A 19,896-nucleotide genomic window follows, 5' to 3' on the forward strand; every position below is an offset into this window, starting at 1 on the left:
CTATAGAAAAAATCTAATTACTAGGATCTTTGCAAAAAATTAATCGAAATGCAGCAATGAATGGACAACTTTATCTTATAAGGATAAGTTTTTCCCATCACAGCATCTAACAAGTAACTCCCATTGACTTCAACATACCCTGCAGAGAAAGAATAGGACCCGAGGATTTTACATGACTATTTGCTATTCAGTGAAACCTGAGGGCCCTACTCTCCCGCTGCAGGATGCATGTAATACCCATTGAAATCAATGGGAATTACCCTTACGTCCTGCAGCACAACCAGGCCTCACAGCTACGTGTCGTGAACTATGAACACTGGCAGGTGGACAAAGTGAGGGACAGATGTGAAGAATGGTGCTTACTAAAAGATGTAAGTTATACTCTTGAGATTCTTCCTTTTTCTCGTAGCCTGTAACTAAGGCAGGAGACCACGGGTCTTTTTTTTTCAAAACATAAAGTTTTCTGAGAATAAAACAATGAATGAAAAAAAAAAAAAAAAGAAAAGAAAAAAAAAAAAAAAAAAAAAGAAAGTGCAGGAATTAAAGACAACAGGTGATCTCCTAAGCTTTTACTGTTCAGTGCTTGCTTTTTTGCTGGAAGAACCAGTGGCTTTTCCCCCACTTTCCCTCCATCCTTGAATGCTTAATTATACAGCTAGGAAAAAAAAATATGGAAAAAATCTTAGGAGGACAGAATAGTAGAGATTCAATAGACATATGAACCATGTTTGCTCTGGTACTCTTTTATGAATCTTCTGTAATATGTTGTTTATGGAATATGTAATATGCGGGGTAAGGAGGAGAGGTGTTTACATTTGAATTCAGGTACAAGTATACAGCCACCAAATTTTTTGTCAGTATGTTGTATCTTCCTATTCTGTTTATTGGTAGGTAGTGTACGTGTCCATAATAAGTACCATGTGCATAATAAAAGTCATTGAATGCCACCAGAGGTTTGGTTTTCTTTTTTAATGGAAGCCAATTCTAAACTAAAAGGAACAATACAAAGTTGGAAGTCAGTAAATTTAGACTACATTCCAGCTCTATCACTGTCCCTCATCACATAGCCTACTCTGGGCCAAACCATAAATCCCTCAGTCGTGCTGATGGCTGAGGAGTGTATTCATATATAATCATTCATAGGAACTGTTCTGCAGGGCTAGACAAAAATTCTACGAGTTGCCGTTCACCCCTGTAAATAAGCAGTGCTTAGACTGGCCTCATATTTTCTGTTCCTCTCCCTGGAAATAAGAAGACAGCATTTCCTTGACTGATTGGTTTACTCCATGAATACATTCCTCAGTCAGGTTAGTGATGAACACAGTAAAAATCTGAAATGAAAAGAGCTGCTAGATTCCTGTTTGAGAAGATTTGGTTGATGTGAACAATTTCCTCTCAGTCTGAGAGCGACAACAGGAACATAATAAAGGCATGAGAGGTGTATGGATGCATTAACCGTGTAATGTGTTTTTGATTGGACTTTATGAGAATAATGGGAGTTTCTTACAGCCAGCTCCAAATTTAGGTTGTTCATAAAGAACTAGTGCTAACCTGATAGACTTGATAGGATCTAGTGGAAAAAGAGGTCTGCTTACCACAGAGGTCAAAAGGGACCAAGGTCATTCCAACCTGCTCTATGAACACATTTCATTTTTATTCTCACCAAGTTCCCAGATATATGATGTCTCTCACATTCCTGTGGGAGATCCTATGTTTCTAACTGTTCTTCTAATCTTTTAGGAAACATACCAGGCAGCTCCCACTGCACAGATGGCATGCAGTGTCTGACTGAACCAGCAGACTTGGTGCTGTCTCAATGCCTTTTATTGGCAAGAACTGATTGAGTAGCCCTGATTGATACTCTTAGTAGTAGCTGGACAATCTGCCTTGCTATGTTTAATCCACAGACCATGTGGCTGTTGGAAGACACTTTTTTTAACAGCTTTTTAACAATTTACAAGGGCAGCTTTTTTGAGAAATTATCTTTCCTGGTTTTAACATGTTGCTGTCTCCACATATTCTTTGTCTATCACTGGATTTTCTAAAAAAACCCCCTTCCCTGTAACTCAGTGTAGTTTATTTTCAGTTGCTTTCAAGTTTTAGAATATAAAAAGTGCAAAGTCCCAAAAAAAAAAAAATAGTGAAAAAGTGCCACTTAGTGAAAAAATATGCAGTCACGAAAAAATATGGACACACATATCACCTCCTTGTCATTGACAAACCACACTGCTGAAAAACCTAACGAGATAGAAGCTTTAAACAACACATTAAGGCAAATTAAACAGACTGAAGGACTTTCAGATTGCTGTTCTGGCCCACATTTTCAGATATTCTAGATTCAAACCTAGGCAAGACTTGACTATCTAAGACTGTAAGCTTACAAATACAACCCTTAATTTTTACATAAAAAATTAAAGATTAAAATTACCTATCTTTGATCACTTATTTTTGAAACGTGTGACCCACAGCACACATTTTTGAACTTTTCAGACCTAATAGCTGTCTTTAATTAGTCACAAACTCAATGCCATTGGGCCCACTGCACAGTATGTGATGCTGTGAACACACATTTTTCCACGGCTAGAAGGATTATGTACAGCCTCTTCTTTAAGGAGGATACTTAGGTGAAGAGGAAGAGAAAAAAAGAGAGCTGTTTTTCAGATCTAACCTTTGTTATCTCCATTTACTATGTTTTACCTGCTCTCACCAGGTAATTTCCAGTTACTCACAAGTTTCCCTTTAGCCTTAATAAGGAAATCTTTGATTCAGGTTAGTGCAGAAGATTAAGACTGTATTAAGTCTGAAATGTTCTGCTACCAATTAGCCCTCTAGTATTTCTGTAAGCCTTGAATTTTTGATGCGATCAATGACACCAAGTGGAGCCATCTTCTGTGGAGTGGTTATTAAAGATATAAAAATCAATACAAAGATGATACTTGGAAATCTATATCACAAGATAATGAATCACCATGAGAGCCAGCTAAGAAGGAATGTCAGCAAACCAAACAGAAGGTTTGTGCATAACAAATTATTTGATGCCAGTAGAGTTTAAGCTAAATTTTGCATGAGACAGAAGTCTTCAGGCAACACTTACAATACATTTGCATGGCAAGGATTTAATGAGATGAAGACACAAGACCAACCATGCACAGGGATTTTTGTGCATTAAAGAGAGACAGAGGGAGAGAGAGATGATTGAAACATATGGGATTAAGACAATAATGCTATAATTTGTCTTTAATGACAAAACAGCATCAAAAACTTTCTCTGTCAGTAATCCTTATTCAATTTCTTTTAAATGAAACATTATTTGCCTGCACCTTAAGTGCTGATTGTTATTGGAGTTGTGTATTGGAGCTTCACAGGATACTCCAAATTTAATTTGAACTAGGGATTGATTTGGTTGGCTTCAAAGCCAGGTTTTCCTTTCCAAAATTGAACTAGTGCATGACTTTGCAAGTTCATTTGGGTTTACTGTCTGACACAATTGTATGAGACTTTACAGCATTTAGGGCACGTTTTGCCCTGCTGATCTCTTGTTCACTCACATGTCCAGACACACACACAGAGCTATTAAAACAAACAGCCTTGCTGCCCCTCCTGCATTTCACTGGGAAATGCATTCCTCACTAAAAGCTAAAGATTCAAGAGACTTACACAGTTCAAATTCATAAGATATGAAAAACATCATCACTTTAAACTTATAATATACCAAATAAAAGGTTTTGAGAACATTTTACTATCATTAGTTTTCCTAGAACTTTTCCAAAATATGAGAACAGCATGTTCTCATTTTACAGATTACTCATTTTACTGAGGTATGTAAGAAACCAAACGAACATTAAGATATGACAAGGTCTTAGGTAATTTGATTCTTCTTTAGTTGTGGGACATTTGCCTGCTAATTGCCTATCCTGTCTATTTAAACTGTGAGTTCTTTGGGATACAGCTACATTACTATGACTGAGTCTAAATCAGGGTCTCTGAACACTAATGGAATTCAAATGACTGATATTAATAAAAATCAGATAATAGTATCCCACGGGAAGTCTAGAAGATCCAGAGTGACAACAGGTCCTCTGATGTATTTTATTCTTCTGTAGCTACAAAGCCAATCATACTCTAAAATTTATACAGCTTTACCCCATTTTTTTTTTTTTTTACAAACAACATATTCTCCTTTTTTAAACTCCATATTCCCTTTCAAACAGTGTTTGCTCTTATTCAGTAGGATTGGGGCACTTTAAACACACCTATTGCCGTACAACAAATCTTCTGTTTCCTTGTTTTTCCTAGGCACATATAGCCTTCACATTTGCAGCCAGTAAGCAGCAAGTGCTTGCAGATAATCATAATCTCAGCACACAGTCACAGTTTATTGTGCCTTTAACAGGACACTATATGCAAGCCCATCATTCTCTGTTCATCAGCAACCGTCTGTTGTTTGACAGCCACTAGATTTTTATTTAATTTTTTGGTGTGCAATTTACCACCTATGCAAAACCCCTTCTCTACTTCAAATAAAAAGACTAAAAGGCAACAGCAGTTCAGATCCTCACCAGGGTAATATGCGTACCTCCAAAGGTTGCATCAATTGAGGATCAGCCCTTTGTCCTGCAAGCAAGAATAACACTGAAACACTAGAGCAACTCTACTGTTGCCTGCTAGAAGCAGCTGGCAAGTTAGTGAATCAGCCATCCCGTTGTACAGCAAAGCTACTTCAAAACTAAATAGACAAATAAAGAGCAGCCATGACATTCTTCGTGCAGTTTTCACCAGCCATTGCAGTTTTGACTTAATTTGTTTCCCTGCCTCTTTGCATCTTGAGTCTTTGAAGGCAAATGAACCAGTCGGTGTCATAAAACAAGGAGAACTAGAACAGCCTTCAGTAATAACAAAAACTAACGGAAAAAGCAGATCTTCTGCAGGCAACATTTCACATGACTCAAAACGTCTTTGCCGCAGTTTAAATTCTGCAGCCTTGCGATTGTTCTGACACCTCTTTATTGTTCCTTTTAAGTGCAAATGCCTAGGTAGCATCACTATAAATGAAACAGTAGTGCTCACAGATTGCATTCAACGGCTGTTAGAGCTTCCTCTCCTTCATCTGCACAATTTACATCTATTACAGGCTCAGGAATATAGCTTTTGCTGCTTCTCAGCGGCCTCAGAAGGGCACAAGAACCCCCCCCCCCCCCGCAGAAGAACGGCAGTGAGGCTGATCTTTAAAACCCTTCCTAGAGGCAGCCCCTCTATGCTGCTCACTGAAGGATGGGAGGAGGGGAAGAGGCTGCTACTGTGAAGACTTTGAAGGACATCACTATGATGTGCAACGCAAGTTCTCTGAATGATCCCGCCTTGTGATACCCACCACAATATTTAAGGTGTTTAACAAGAATTGCTAATAAGGGTGCAGAGCCCTAGTCTGAGCACAGGCATTCAGGGCCTACTGAGCGTGGCCCAGAGGGGTTTTGTACAGTGATTTGTGTGTTAGTCTGTCCCTGGGGTGCAAAAAAGAGATGGGCGAATACATTTTGTACCTGTGAAATTTGCTTTTCTTTCACAGTACAACAGGGAAAAAGAGTGTATAGAGAACAGCCTCTTTTAATTCCCCAATATCAGTTATGTGCTGAGACTCTTTTTTAACAAAATTAACCAGTATGGCCTGAGCTAAAACCCTGTCTGGAAGCTGGGCAGTGTTTTCATGCAAAACAAGACACAATGCAGGAGGTCCTGTGTGTTTGCTTTCAGGTTGCTCAAATCAAGAGAGGACAACCACACTTAATAAATCAAACATACAAAGTGCAGGAGCTGCCTATTTTTTATTTCTGAGAAAATAGTATTTTGATGATTTGACTGCTCCTCTTGGATATGTAAAGAAAGGTTTGCAGATGAGATTCAGAGCCTTTGTCTCTTTCAGGGAAATGTTTGCAATAATTGACAGGTGTAGTCTGAGGTGGCACATTCCAGAAATGAAAATATTAAAAATGTGAGTTGTTTAGGGAAGACACTTATGGTATTTATGTTTAGTACTTGAGTAGACCTAATTTAGGACCTTTAGGTGTGGTACCAATTATAAGCAGGCTAGAGGTGATTGCATTCTCAATGTGGTTTTATTATTGTTATTATAAGTGTGTAGTTATTACCACACAAGTCCAACGTTTCAACAGCCACACTACAGCATGTGATGCCATTGATGTTCAGGTAGAACACACAATTATTGTCCTTTCCGTCATGAGACTCCACTATTGCAATATTCACATCAAACGAAAGCAAAAATACTACTTGTATTATTATTGTTATTTTTCTTTGTTGTGTCTCTCAGAAATCAGAAGATAAGCCAAAGCCAGGAGATGGGAATTCATTTTACTAGGCCACCCTGCTGATCAACTAAAACAGTAAGTTACCACACGCTTTATCTCTGTGACAATGCAATGGGATTATATTATTTTATCTTGTTTTACTAGCAAGGCATAATTGTATACAGCCTCTCCATGAAGCACACAAAAAACTGAGACTGGAAATTTGAAAAAAGGAGAGAGGTGTATGGAAATACATTTTCTTCAACTCTGATCAATAGAATGAAAATCTGAAGAATCACTGACACAACATCTTTCATATTCTCATTCTTTTTCGAGATAGAGAACATATTTCACTTACAGAATTGAACTATTACAAACGCAGTTGGAGTCTGCATTATCTGTCCTTTGGATCCCAATCATCGGCTTAAAATCTTTGGCTTTGTCATAGTTTTTTCATTTAAAAGAAAAGAATTAGGTGAGGTCTCTTCAATGACCATAAGAATTTATAAGCAAATACTTCATTTGCATGTCCAGCTTCCACAGAATACAAAGTAAACCTCTCCTCAAACACATAATAGACACATTTTCCTGAAGACAGATACTTGTTTCATATAATATTTTGTTCAATAGTTAAAAAGATGAGATTTTGTCAAATAGGTACAACAAAATCTTGGAAAGCCCTAAGCACTGACTACCTACCTTTCTATTTTAAAATGATATTTTTCTATTACTGCCTTAAACACCTTCCAGCATGGCTTCAGTGTCCCACTATAGTACACTATCAAGTGTGGTGCTATTATTCTCCTATATACTCAAATCAGAGACACAGGAGAGCAAATCACAATGCCTCAACCTTCCACACCAGTCAGTGGCTATACAGAACACAGATTTTCAACCACTCTAAACATTCTAGCAATTCATTTCAGCTACACCTATCTAGCACAAAATTAATTTATATAACATACTTTGATCCTCCCAATAAACTTATACAAAAGCAGGTTTCCTTCTATTAAGAGAACAGAAAAGCCTTAAAGATGAAGTTACAGCACGATGGTGTTTGTACTCAAAGGAAAGCACATAGTATTCTAACTTACATGAAGCTACTAAGTTCAGAAATTCTGCAAGACCTACACTTGCCATTAAACTCACTTGCTGCCAGCTGCCCTTGCCCAATGACTTAGAAAGTGTCCATCATTACTAGAAAAGAGAAGCTGGGTACAGATATCATAGATGATGTAAAAAAACCACAGTATTTGTTTATGCAAATGGATAAATTCAATGGTTTGGTATTCCTCTGAATTTCCCACTAAAACTGAATTTGAAACAAGGTAATTAAATTAGACCACTGGTAGAACTCCAGGAGCTCTACCAGACAAAAGATCCCAATAGCATCATTGATAATTGGTTGCACCTTTCTAGACTTTGCCTTCCAGAGAGGCAGATACAGAATAAACAGATGCAAGTAAGAAGATAACAACTTGGCAAAACCTGGATGCAAGAGCACAGTAGCCAGGTAAGTACAATCATCCATGTAGGAGGGAGAGCACAGAAAATGGTTAATCAGGAATGGCTATGAGGCTTTTCAGCCCCACATGGCACCCTTTTCAGCCCCTTGACACCAAACACTACTGGCCTTTCTTTCAAAAGCAGCATTTTTAAAGAAATTGTCACTGTGGCTGCACAGGCAGTGCCAGGATTCACCCCACTCAGTTCCTCATGCTTCCCACCACCTGGTGCTGGCAAAGGTCCCTTTGCCTAGCAAGGCACTGGGATTTTTTTCTTCTTGTGGCTCTATTGTAAAGGGTACACTGTGGATCCTTGTCTCCTTAGGTATAATTAAGTGCTTAAGTGGCAGCATGTCATGCTGCAATTTGATGATCTGAGCTTAGGACCCAAGCTAGCCTGAAAGCTCAGAGGGCAGACAGGCAGCATTGCATTGAATAACTGGTGAAAATTGCCAAAGATAACATTAATTCAGGGGATAAATGCACGTGAAAAATTTAGAGGGGCCTACCTTCATATCAACTTCATCAGCAATGCTTTAAGGAAAGGATGAAAGGAAACAGCAAGGAAGAAGCCACCAAATTATGTCTGCCACAATAGCACCTCCAATCACTTACAGGTCTCTTACCCAAGATTAGGTTTCATTCTGCCCAGCTTCAGGCAAGGTGGTGTCACTGGAGTACTGTCACCTGCAAAAAGCAGAAAATATTTGCAGATTTAAGATACAAACATTACAAGCATTAAAAAAAGTAAAACATGATACGTTTAATCACACCCCTCATCAGAAATGAATCCATACTTATCTAGCAAAAGAAGGATATGAGAGACTTTTCTTCCTTGATCAGTGATCTTAGAAGAGTGACAAAATTGTCTTGCAGGCAAGGAGGAAAAACATGGTTACTGAATGAATCCAGAAGCTCAGTTTGGTGGCTGAGAGCAGGTGAAAAAACTGATGAATCTTATGTAGTAGTGGAAAGGCAGTAATAAAACAAACAAACAAACAAACAAACAAACAAACAAAAAAAAAAAAAAAAAACAAAAAAACAACCAAAACACCAAACCCAAACCAATTAATTCCTAATCTTCAACAATTAGTTATTTGAAGAGAGCATTTTTGCCAAGTGCCTTTATTAATCATGAAAATAAAGGAAGGCTTCCACCACCATTAAAACTAAATTTCTTTCTCAACCAGAGAGAAAGTAGTTGCCTTTGGAGACTGAATAAAGACAGGTCTGAATTCTTCCCCTACACTCTATTCTTCCCCAAGCATGAATTCAGAAAGAAAGACAAAGGGGTTATTTTGATTTGCACACCACTGCTTCCTTTCATGCTTTTTTTTCCTTGAAGTGGCATGTGCTCCTTTAAAAGGAGCAGACTCTCAGCTTGCCGTGGGACCCCATTGTTTTCTATCTGTGATTGAAATAAATCTCCTGAAATATGTTTGGTTTCTCTTAAATTTCAAAGTGATGGCCAATACTCAGCTGCAAATGGTTTCAAACTGATCTTAGCCACTGCAGATTACAATTCTCCCATCACTTGCTGTGAAACAAAACACAGTTAAAACCCTCTCATCATCATCTGGGAAATTCTGGTCAAGTTTACTTTCAGCTATCCTCATTAAAATCTGGAGACATTCTGTGGAAATCAACCCAGAGAACGTTAGATTTCCAGGTAATAAAAGCAAGTTCCCACTGGATGTAGCAAAGTGACTTCAGGATTTGGCATTATGGCTAAGCATATATTTCCACAAACTGAACTGAGAGCAAAGTGTCCACCTCCCTCTCTTACTTTCTCCTCTACTCTCTCCTGGTATTCAGTAACAACTCCACACTTATTCTTTGTCAAATTAAGCAGGCAAGTGTTTCACTACTTTTTTCTTTTTTAAACTTGTTTATCTTATCTCTGGCTCTCTCTTAAATAAGCTATTTGTGTGCGTCTCAACACCAAGAAATATTTTCTAGTCTTTCATACATTTCTGATCTGATCAAAAATATTTTATTTGGAAAAATGATTATGTAATGATTACGGGGGAGGAGAGTGTGGAACTGGAGTTACAAATAACTGAGTATTCTAGGAATTCTCCAGCCTAAATTAGCTATAGAAATTTGATTTTAAGCTGAGATAGAAGACATTTAATATTATCAAAGAAAACAAAGTGAACAACAGCTTTGCAGCAAAAAAACAAAGCTATAAATAAAAGCTTATTTTGAAATTGATACCCAGAGTACTAAAGGAGGAACTAAATCAAGATCACAGCTAAGACAGAGGATCTCTATTCTTGTATCAGTTTTGATCACTGTGCAGCCTCAAGTAAGAAACTTCCTTAGTATCTAATGAATCAAATTCAGATAGTGATACCATCTTTAAAGAGCTTTGACATCTTCAATCCTAAGTCTTATTATTATGGCATGCCTGGGTCTGTGGCATGGTTTTTTCAAGGAAAAGCTGGTAGTTTCAAGCAGAGAAGTAGCATATGTTCAGTTTAAAATTCAAATGTATTTATAACTGAACTCTAATGGCAACGTCCTTTATTCATTTAACAATTCTGCAACAGGCCACATGAGGCAAGCCTTTTTAAAATGCATTTATTGTTACTGCACAGAGAAAGAGGAGTTAAAAAGTAGCTGAGACTCATCAGGAGTTGCAGTGTACCATAAGGTGGTGAATGCTGCCCTCTGGCTCAGGTTGGCAATGGTCACTTACTTAGAAATGTTCTGTTTTCAGAGTGTGGGGGAGAAAGGAGAGATTGAGGTTCAACAGCTTTCCTTAATACTTTGATGTGTAATAGTTGTATTAAAAGTCTACATGCTTGAAACACTATAGTGTTAGAAAAAAATTTCCTCAAGGGTTAAAGCTTGTAGTTATCTTAAAATTATGTTTTTCAAGTATCTCCAACACAAAAAAAAAGAGCTACTTTCTTTCATCATCTATCTTGAATGGGCCATATAAAAGAGTCATGTCAGCACTAAACTTACAGGCCTGTGGACGACAGTTTCTTTTACACAGATTTTTTTTTAATAATTCAAGAATAGATATAACTTATTTCAATGTGTTATTTTACAGTTTTAGGCAAGATTTAATAACAAAGGAAAAGCACAGTACTCTTCATCTGTTTATACAGTGAAGGAAAGCTTAGCCCATTTCACTGATAGTGTGATTGAGATGTGCATGTCTGCAGCTTAACCATAACTGCTTTAGAATTTGCTAAAGATTATGCTAACATTTTTCTGCTGTAGATACACCATTGCTTTTTAAAAAAATGATGTTTAAGAAATAGAAGACAATGATTTTACTGTGCTCCTTCTAGAAACTGGGACCATTTTCCCCCTTAAAAGTTACACCTTCCTCTCTACTACCCCACACCCTTAGTTAGTTGGAAATAAAGGGAAGTTCCCTGCACTTATCAAACTGAGAAGCAATTTCTGTTATGGAAGGAAGATGTAAAATACCACTCCATTGCCATACTAAGTGTGCCTACCCCACAAAAGGCACAAAGCCAACCTGTCCTGCTGGTTGGTCTCTTGCCTGGCAGGTTGATCCTCAGCACGGAAACATTAGCCCTGATGTCCTTCTGTGTGCAAAGCTCGGTTTTATTTTCCTACCTCATCCTGCCTAAAATTCTGTGCTTGAGGAAGTGTTTGAGGAAGCATGGAATAGAATAAAGGGTTACAGGCAACATGCAGGTCCCCTTCAATGTGGTATTTATGATTCTGTGAAACCCAGCCCCATGACTAAGTCCTAAAGCCTATCTTTTTAGAATATGAGCTAGAAGAGAGACTGGATGCCTTTCTCTTGAGATGATAAAATGCAGTGCTCTGAATATGAGACAGTATTTCTCGTATGCAGAACATTTCATTTTGGAATATTGCATTTTGGATAAGAAACAGTACTCTTCCATGCCTAAAGAGAAAATTTTGTTTTGTCTTGAGGGAGAAATTTCAGGATAGCTTTGGGAACAACCAGCTCAGAATAAAATTGCAAACAGAAAGAAGATAGAGCTTTTTGTACACTCATAGTATACATTGACATAAAGGTAATTAAAAAAACCAAAACCAAACAACTTTAGTATATTCAAAGAAAAAGGAAACTGTAAGCAAACTTTCAAAGGAAGGCTTTTTAGAAGTTACGAATGCAATACAGGGATTCAAAAGACCCATGGGAATCTGATAAGGAGAGCAAAATACACTGAGAAACCTCATAATGTGCTCTCATCTGCACTTAACAGTGAAATTTACACTCAGAATGAGTTTTAAGAATTTTTTTTCCTATAAAAATGAGTAAAATCAAGGCAACTTGCAAATCTTCTGGCTCAGGTTTTTATTTCTGAGAAAGGCAAATGTTACACTAACTCCATATCCCTGTAAATAAGGAGATATACAAAGCTTTTAACATGGAAGATACCTCATTTGCTTGTTTATTCAGCAGGGGATATCTAGAATCAAATGGAAATTACTGAAAGTGAATCTGAGTATTTCAGGAATAGAACTAGCTATGTGGGAAAATTAGTTTCCATGTCTTTAGCCACTACCATGGCTTCTGAGTAGGAAAGAACCTGTTTTAAGAAAGATCCAGTAATTAGAACTGACAGGAAGATAGGAAATAATTTTTTTCAGGTTTTGAAACTTGTTGCCCTGCTTTGAGCACATAAAAAGCCTTTCAAAGATCTGCAGAAACAAAATAGTATTAAAACAGTCAAGGACAGTACATTGCTAGAAAATCCTTATTTGTACTAATTTACTTCACGAAGTAAGACAAAGGAATAACTAATTCTCAAGGAAGAGTGATGGAAGTCATGTCATCTTGAGAGTTCGTTCCTTTTCTCACTGATGTTACATTTCAGAGACATGAGTGCACAAGTATCTCACAGCTGAAATTTTCAAAAGGATCTGAGTGGCAAGGACCTCAGCTTCTTCCAACCAATTAACCAGAAGACATTCCTATATATTTTTCCATTTACCTGAATAAGAAGCTACATTGCACAGCAAAAAACCCAAAGCTCTAGCTTCCCTGAGGAAAGTGGGAGGACTTGGTGCTGGTCACAGTTGACACAGAAGGTACAAAGTGAAAGAGATATGCTAAGTAAAAAACCTGCTTCTTGGTGAGTTTGGAAACTGCAGATCTCTCTCATCACCTGTGAATCTTTTCAAAAAGGCTCTTTCTAGGCTTCTAACATCTCACATTTAATTTACATCAGAGCAGAACAAGCCATCACTAGAAAACTACTAGCAACTATAAGATATTTCATTGCAAGGAAGCAGTCAGAATGCTCATGAACTTTATGGGGATAATTGTTTCATCTCCAGCTTTCAAAATGAACTCTTCTTTCATTAGTTTTAAGTAGCTTCCTATTTTTCTGAGTGATTTTTGCCATAGGAATTTGAACACATTCTCAAATTTAAAAAATTGGAATACTAAAGCAGACTGTAAGATAAAGAATAATACCTCTGCTACTAAGTATCACTAAAAGTTACAATTAATATGAATTTTAATAGGTAAGGCAGCTTCTACTCACAAAATCCAAAAACCTGACATAAAAGCAGAGCTCTGAAACAGCTGGGTAGCTTGAATCTGATATAAACTTTATCTTTCAGAAAGATGTGCTGCACATCTTATAGCTAAAGACAGAGATTTAATTTTCAAGCCATGGAGAAGAGAGAACACATAGGGAGAATTCCTCATTACTCTGTCAAGGGAAACTGAGAACATTTGCTTAGACTCCCAATAGGGGTATGAAGACATGTTGAAATTTAGAGGTTAATAATAGTTATTGTAGTCATTTTATGAGTTTTTATTTTCAAAACATGCCCAAAATAAAAGAGTTCAAGACTTCAAGTGAGGTTCAAGGGTATGCTTTAAAATGGGAATAATATGGAACTAGATGACACTTGCACATCTAAATTACAAGAAAGGAATTAAAATGAGTTTATATCTAAAGTGAAGAAAAAAATTAAGCTAATCATGTAAATCAGAAGTTATTTATGCATCAATGTCTGGTCAAAAGAATGCAGTAAAAACTAGCTTGATAACAAAGACTTTGGACTTGAAAAGGAAACACCAAGGTCTGTAGGAGAAAGAGGAAAGAATGGAGAGACATTCTCTTTTTACTGTGACATTAGATCTGCAGTGGCCCAGGAACACTTGGTTGAAAATGAAGCACCAATTCTTTCCAACAAGATGCTTAATATTGACTGACAGCTAACTGGGTTGAGGAAAAAATTAGAGGAGAATCACATTAAGTATAATAACATAAGTTAAGGGTAGTTTTCACACTTATAATATCCATCTTAACCATTATCTTTGGATCAGTGTCTAATTAATACTTCTGGACTAGGCCTTGTATGCTGGTAATAATACCTTTCGTATCATTTTCATTTGAATTCTTTTTAATGTTTTCTTTGTCTGGGTTCTCTGCCTTAATGCAAATTAACTCTGCTTTTATGTAATGCCCCTGGCAGAGTTTTTGAGACTCATGGCACAGAGTCACATTACACTAATCCATGGAAAATGTGGAAAACTGCTAAAAGGACAGTGGTATTTTGAGTTTGGTGGTTTGTTTTTTAGCTTTTCTTTGTTTTTTTGGGTTTTTTTGGTTTTTTTTTTGTGGTGGTAGAGGGACACAAACGACACAGAGGGGATGTGTGTTGGATTGGGTTAATTTTGTGTCAAGTCATCCTGCCAAGATTATATGATCTTTAAACTTGGTATCAGTAAAACAGGGATGGGACTTTTGGGATCAGCCAGCAGTTACACTGAATTAGGTATAATGTGAAACTGCACCGTGAGAATGGAAAAGTCACTTCTGGGCATTTTAGAGAGCCGTGAAATGCCCTCCCAGCTTAAGAGAGAGGAATGAGGCTACAGGCCTGTCAGAAGAAAAGACTTTAAAGTGAGGTTGTGTCTGAGGGGAAGGCAAACCCAGTAAGTGTAGACACAGAGTTTGATCCACAGCTCTCTGAAGTCAAATGTTTTAGTTTACGTCAATGGCCTTTGATTAGGCCCAGAGAGAGCTGTAAGATCCAAGGGCTGCCAGGCTTGGTTACAGTCATCAATACTATAAATCCCTGAGAGAGTTTCCTTACTAAACTCTAGGCCTTTTTGCTGCAGGACGCTAACTAAGGCCATGATCCTGAGCAAACTTAGTCCCATCGGCTCCAAAGGCCATAAATTCTTTTGACCATCTTGCAGCACAGATTCTCCAGTTTGCTGTAACTATTTAATACAAGCACCAGAAAGGACAAGAGAATAAGAGACAGTTCCTGGCAAAAAACAAGCTGTTTCTATTGCCAGAACTGGAGATTCCTCCAAGAGCAGGGTGAGTCAGGAAAGCCCAGCCTGCTGTGAGCTGGTCCCAGGGGCTCATCCATAAGAGCTTTCCCTGTACAAAGGGGAAGATGGATTCTTGAGGCTGCCTGAGGGAAGCCTTCAGGTCCATTTTGTACCACTGAGCCCAGCAAGTGGCCCACTAACTTTAACAGTCTATACTAGTTTGTTTCATTTTTATAGCATCTTGTGAAAAAAATCTGATTTTTTTTTTTAGTTATTAAGCCTTTGTGAACTGAGACAAGCTCACGTGGAAATCCGTTCTCTTAGAAAACAGGAGTTATAACCCTCCTTGATGCGAGGGCTGATCATAATGTTGTTGTATACTTGGGAAATCCTTATCTGCAGATCAACCTTGAAGCTCACGCTCTTACTTTCTCAAAGCCCAATTTACATTACTTGGTTGTTTGGGGTTTTTGTTTTGTTGGTTTTCTCTTTTTTAATAAATTTCATAAAGAAATATTTGCAGAATGAACAGAAAATAAATCAACACTAACAGAAAACCAGCAATATGATTCTTTCTTCCTGTTTCTGCAAAAAAACCCATAAAAGCTCAATTGTCCTCTCAGGACTCCTTGTAAGTCTTAACAAAAGTCTCTAAAAAGCAACTAAATGAAAGACCAGGGAGTTAGCAGCAGGGCCGATCTATCACAGAACAACCAGACAAAACCCTCTTTCCTTCTGACCGTATCTAGGCTTAGTTCTGATCTCCTTACTCACACTGAGTAATAATTCACACCATAACTAGCCCCACTGGAGCTGCTAAAATCACTTGGAGTAAGCCATAAGCCTGTTTGACAACTATCAGTCTGATACACTAAGGCTAAAAATCCTAAAAGCTAATTCAAATATTATTTTTGTAATTATATCGCCTCAAAAAATTATTCTGTTCTTTGTTTTTGTTACTGTGGTATGTTATCTTCCAAACAAAGACAGGAAGTTTGTAATTTTCTTTTTTGTTTGTTTTGTTTTTCATCTTAATACAGAATCCAGCTAGAAAAATAATATTTTGTCTAACCTATAAAATGCAATGAATATACAAAGATATATGAAGAACATGCACCTTTTTGACAGAGATATTAAACCAGGAAAACCTGAGGCCAAGTCTAGAGTACAAACTTCTGTCTGAAAAGTACATTAGTCAGCAGTGTAATAGGACACAATCTCAGCCATTAACCCAGGCTGAGCCTACCCAGTGATTAGCCTGACTCAAAGGCCTTACTTATTTACTACATCTTCATGTTGCTTTGCTCACCCATGTGTACGTGACAGTGACACTGCTGAGAGGGAGACTTGCTGTGCTGCTGCAGAAGTGTGCACTGCAGAGTTTTTTCCTACCTTTGTAAATTGATCTCTTCTCTGTGTCTTTCTCAGTAAGCCCTTGGAGAGTTTATCCATGTTTCTAATCACATGAAAGGGAGCCGCTGGAAAGTGTCAAAAGACTACTGACAATCAAGCAAATTCTCCTGACTTTCACTCTAGCAAGCACCAGTGGAAGCTAATCAGGATCCTTAGGAAGGCTACTCTGTTCTTGCTTAAAATACTGAATTCCAGCTAGTGAGTTCAGCATGGAGATGTGAAGCCTTGGGAAGTCCCGGAGGTGCCAGCAGCACTGTTCAATGAATGCCATTGCACAACACACCCCAGTGGTCCGGCCAAACTCCTCCTCCAGCAGGAAGCCTGGCAACAAGGCACTCAACCAGTTGAACAAAAACTACAAGCTTTGCACCACGCGAGCTATTTGCCAACAAGCAGTAGCCTGCAGGTTGGATACTGTTACCTAGTTATTAATGAATGCTGCTGATTAACCTTTTCAAAGCACTTTGTCCACCACACCTACTGGTGGGAACCTGCAGTGATAATGCTCAGGGGAAGTTGCTGACATCAGACTGGGGATAGTGTAAAGGCACCCCAAGAAGTGACAAACTAAGAACTGGGTATAAACCAGGATAGTTCTTCCAGAGACATTTGGGAAGAACAGGGAAGCCTTTTAAAGCTTTAAAAAAGTAATTAGAGTACAGACTTCACCATAATTTACACTATATCTCAGGCTGTTGTCTTATTATGCCCCAGAATTAAATTTGGCAGAGATTGCGACACCCTCCCCCAGCTATTCTCACCCACGTTTCAAGCCCAAAATTCTTGAAAGTAATGTATTGCTGAAACATAGATGATGGCATCTAAAGCACTCAGAATGATGTGACGAGTTCCAAAGAATCTGGGGACTTGGAAGTCTCTGGCAAAAAAAAAGTACTTTTGTATCTATAGTTCTTTTAATTTTTAATTTATGTTGTTGTTGTAGTTGTTGTTGGTTTTGTCTGTATTGGTCATTCCTCCTAAGCATTTTGAAGCTTAGTTTTCTTTAGAATAAACCAAATAAATAAGAAGTCAAGACTCTGGGAAAGGGTCATGAAATAACACAAATCTAGGGCAAGAACATCAATATATAAATACAAGATTTTGAAATATAACAAAGTTTGCACTAAGATATTGAAAGCTGACAATTAAAACAAAAGCACAGGGAATAAGCAAATATGAAGGAACTGTCAATCTTAATAATGAATAGCAATGAAGGAGGCAGAAAGAAGAACAAATATGAAAAGGAAAAGATTGCACAAAAAGCATATTAAAAGGAGGAAAAAACTCCCAAATTCAATAATGTATGTAAGAAAAAAACCCAGCCTCACTTTGGCACGATAAGACTGCTTATGCATACCTTTACCCAGGGTTCTGCAGAACTCTTTTTTAAACTGTTGTTTTCTCAGTTTAACAGAACTGTTACTTTTTAAGCTAAAAGCACAGTAAAAAAAACCCTAAGAGCTATTTCTTGCCTAGATCCTTGCTATGGCTGAGATTTCACATGACAATTGAGCCAGTTGGACAGCTTGCCGCTGTTGATTGGGGAAGCAGCCTCACCCCCCTGCTTTGTTCCTAGCCATGTGGTCTTACTCCTTCCCTTGCTCTGAAGTCGGCACTTGTCTGACACCCCAGTAAAAAATACTCCACTCTCTTAATTAAAACCAGTATCTTTTTCTTCTGCAGATATTTTTGTTTGTTTTTAAGAAACATTTGGGAGAGATAGGTGAAACTGCTTAATAGCTCCATGAAATCTTCACCATTAAAATATTCCTGGAGCTATGGAGATGACAGACATTTGTGTTTTGTGCCTGTTCTGTTCATTCTAATATTACATATTTCATTTCTCTGAATAAAAATATTAAATGCAGTTCCATTTCCCTCATAAATTTAAAAAAAAAAATGTTGCAAAGGCACAGGTTATAGCCCCCTGTGCAAACTGCAACAAAAGTGGGATATGAGAAGTAAAGCGAATTTCCCTCTGACTCCCACACTATGAACTGGCACTGTATGAGCATAGATCAAGGCAGGCTATCTGGCATCAGCTGCACTGAAGACTGAGAACAGAAAAAATTAGAAATCAGTTGCTGTATTCTGCCATCATTTACACTTACAACCTGGTTGACATTCACTGTTTCAGCAGTAGAATTTGGGTTTGTGTATACAGATTAGAAAACAAGGAAAGTCTAAAATGAGATTACTGCTACTATTTAAATAAAGGATCTGGGGGTTTTTTTTCTCTTCTGTTTTGGGAAGGACAGATTTCTTTTTGAGTGGTCTTATAACGGGATGGAAAAATCTGTGCTCGTGCTATAATCCACAGACCACAGAGGGATGTCCATTATTTTGCACTAGCCAAAAATTTTTCTTTGGGCAACATTATTGCCAGACACACAAAAAATCCCTGAAAACCCCAAAAACAAAAACAAAACACAAACTTATTGCTGAAAACAAAGCTTAGTTTCTAATATTCAGCCCTGATTCTTACTCATAAAAGCAGTTTCATTACTATCTGTGGTACAAACAGGACATGGCAGGGTTCAGGCTATTGAAACCAGAGATTATTCAAAAGTTAACATGTGGTTTTTATTTACAGAAACAGAACAAAAGAGACTCTAATTGAAACAGATCATTTAAATAAACCCAGCACACTGCTTATGCAGATAGTGTATTTATGTAGATACACACGTGCATGCACATGCACACCCAGCCAGGGCTTCCAGTGTTTTCTGGCTTCTATGTTACACACATGGACCTAGCGGGCCCAAAACTCTTGCTGCATATTCCAGGACTTTCTGGGTATCCAGGACCCCAGCACAGATCTGGGAGTCACTAAGCACAAACCTCTGCTCTGCTGCCTCTCAGGGAATTTGTCTGTGTTTCATCAAATACAGCATATCCCTGAGAAATAGCTCAAGATATTTGATGAACTGATATTTTCCTGATCATTTCCCTTATTTTTCATTTTTAAGAGACAGTGGAAATTATTTAGATTGCTTGTTAAAAGAAACAAACACAGGAAATGAAACCGGATGAAAATAATTTCTTAATTTTGAGGGTGCACTGAGGTGGAACAATCCTTACCAAAGATAGCTGAAAATGTAAACACACTGATTTCAATCAAGAGCACTTTTCATAAGAATATTTCACTCACTAGTCGCTGTCGATCCTTTTAGAGATGTGTTACCCATTCTGGAATATACACAAGAGTTCAAGTGTTGCATAATTACACAAAACAGGACCTATACAAGAATATCCTGTTTTGCTTCCTGTACACTCACTAGGGTGGCTCAGCTGAATCCTTGACAACATCTATCTCCATGAAGAAAACATCAAGACTCCTTGCTGATAGGAGGTTTTTTACCTAAAGCTTCTCAGCAGTTGGGCTGTTTAGCCCCAATGTGTAAGCAGACAA

At 37.8% G+C, this 19,896-nt stretch overlaps 1 protein-coding gene across 1 annotated transcript in view; it reads right to left on the reverse strand.

The window, feature by feature from the left end:
• ADGRL2 (adhesion G protein-coupled receptor L2) overlaps positions 1 to 19,896 on the reverse strand; it is a 387,257-nt gene that overhangs the window by 305,548 nt on the left and 61,813 nt on the right. The window contains exon 2 of the mRNA XM_069023029.1: positions 8,434 to 8,494. The gene's annotated coding sequence lies outside the window, so the exon portion shown is untranslated. The remainder of the gene's footprint in view (positions 1 to 8,433; positions 8,495 to 19,896) is intronic.

Source organism: Aphelocoma coerulescens, chromosome 8 (assembly GCF_041296385.1).
Source record: "Aphelocoma coerulescens isolate FSJ_1873_10779 chromosome 8, UR_Acoe_1.0, whole genome shotgun sequence".
Lineage (NCBI taxonomy): Eukaryota > Metazoa > Chordata > Aves > Passeriformes > Corvidae > Aphelocoma > Aphelocoma coerulescens.